We start from the raw sequence: 2,169 nt of genomic DNA on the forward strand, positions 1-2,169 counted from the left end.
GTTTTGGTTTATCGTGTGTTCTCAGTTTATGCGTTCGCCATTCATCTAGCTCCTCGATTTGTAGCTTTCGTTCTTCATGAATAGTTCCTCTACTATTTCTTGAGAATGGCTCATGTACTTCCTTCAGACTCATTTCCTGCAAAGTAGGTTGCACCATATTGTCAGTTTTAGTAGAATGGTTTAGACGATCACCTTCAATTTCTGATGTGTTGCCAGAATTGCAAGCTTGAAGGGTGATTGTTTTGTCTCCCACACGAAGTGTGAGCTAACTTGTGCCAACATCAATAATCGTTTTAGTAGTCACTAAAAAGGGCCTTCCTAAAATCAAAGGAGTGTTGCTATCCTCCTCTATGTCTAGAACAATGAAGTCAACAGAAAATAGAAATTTATCGATTTTAACTAGCACATCTTCAATAATACCCCTAGGAAATCTTATAGTTTTATCTGCTAATTGAATGCTCATCCTAGTCTGCTTGGGTTTCCCAAGACCTAATTTTTTGAACATTTTGTAGGGCATGACGTTAATACTAGCCCATAAATCAGGTAAAGCATGATTAACATCTAAATTACCAATTAAGAAAGGAAATGTAAAACTCCCTGGATCTTTTAATTTGTTGGGTAGCTTATTCTGCAGAATAGCTGAGCAAACTGCGTTTAGCTCTACATGCGAAGCCTCATCCAACTTCCGCTTATTTACTAAAAGCTCCTTTAAAAATTTCATTGTGTTTGGCATCTATGATAGAACTTCAATAAACGGTAAGTTAATATGTAATTTTTTTAAGAGTTTAAGGAATTTACCAAATTGTTCATTTGAGCGGTCTTTCCTTGTTGCATTAGGGTATGGCACACGAGGTTTGTATTCTGTACTTACCGATTTCTGCTCATTGTGGTCTACCTCACCTTTTCCTTTGCTTATCTCAGTTTCTTTCCATGGTTTTGGCTCAGGCTCTACGAATCCTTCTTCATCTTGAACATTGATTGCGTTGAGCTGTTCCCTTGGGTTGGGTTCAGTATTACTTAGCAAGCTACCTTGTGGTCGTTCAAAGATTAGTTTGGACAGCTGGCCTATCTGAGTTTCGAGCCCTTGGATTGACGCTTGTTGATTTTTAAGTGCTGTCTCGATGTTCTGGAAATGAGTTTCTGACACTGAAATAAATTTAGATAACATCTTTTCAAGGTTCGGTTTCTTTTCTTGTTGATAGGGTGGTTGTTGAAAACCCAGAGGATGTTGTGGCCTTTGATTTCCTTGACTGCCCCACGAAAAATTAGGATGATTCCTCCAACCTGCATTATAAGTGTTACTATATGGGTTATTTTGGGATCTAGAGTTATTGTTACCCATATGTTGGACTTGTTCCTCCAAGATGCTAGGGTTGAAGGGTTGATATTCTGTGCATGCACCTCCTCCATTCGAATCGCACCTCATCACTGGATGTACCTGTGAAGAACCAAGTAAACCATTAATCTTTCTATTTAAAAGTTCTACCTAGTTTGACAGCATAGCAACCAAATCGATGTTATAAACGCCTACTATTTTAGTTGGCTTAGTCCTCATGACTTGCCACTGATAGTTATTTAGTGACATCTCTTCAATAAATTCGTAAGCCTCTTCAGGTGTTTTGTTATTGATGGTTCCCCCGGCTGCTGTATCAATCATCTGTCTTGTCGAAGGGTTTACACCATTGTAGAATGTTTGAACTTGCAACCATAGAGGTAATCCATGGTGAGGACACCTTCGTAGTAGGTCTTTGTATCTCTCCTATGCATCGTAAGGAGTTTCTAAGTCCATCTGCACAAACGAAGAGATATCATTACGTAATTTGGCTGTTTTAGCCGGTGGAAAATATTTTAATAAAAATTTTTCGGTCATTTGTTCCCAAGTAGTAATTGACCCTCGTGGTAATGAGTTCAACCACTTTTTAGCTTTGTTCCTCAATGAAAAAGGGAATAACTGAAGATGAATGGCATCGTTAGAAACGCCATTAATTTTAAATGTATCATAGAATTCCAGGAAATTTGCTAAGTGAGTATTTGGATCCTCATCCTGCAAACCATCAAACTGACAAATTGTTGTAGATTTGAATAGTGTTAGGTTTTAGTTCAAAATTATTCGTAGCAATAGCAGGCCTAACTATACTTGACTTAGTTCCTATTAAAGTAGGTTTAGCA

The 2,169-nt window shown here is 37.9% G+C and overlaps 1 non-coding gene across 1 annotated transcript; it reads left to right on the plus strand.

Annotated features, from left to right (window-relative positions):
• Positions 1-1,715: 1,715 nt before the first annotated feature.
• LOC128290881 (small nucleolar RNA R71) lies at positions 1,716-1,821 on the plus strand. The gene has a single exon (XR_008280663.1). It is a non-coding gene; the product is annotated as a small nucleolar RNA R71 (small nucleolar RNA).
• The last annotated feature ends 348 nt before the right edge of the window (positions 1,822-2,169 follow it).

The sequence above is a fragment of the Gossypium arboreum genome, chromosome 3 (assembly GCF_025698485.1).
Source record: "Gossypium arboreum isolate Shixiya-1 chromosome 3, ASM2569848v2, whole genome shotgun sequence".
Lineage (NCBI taxonomy): Eukaryota > Viridiplantae > Streptophyta > Magnoliopsida > Malvales > Malvaceae > Gossypium > Gossypium arboreum.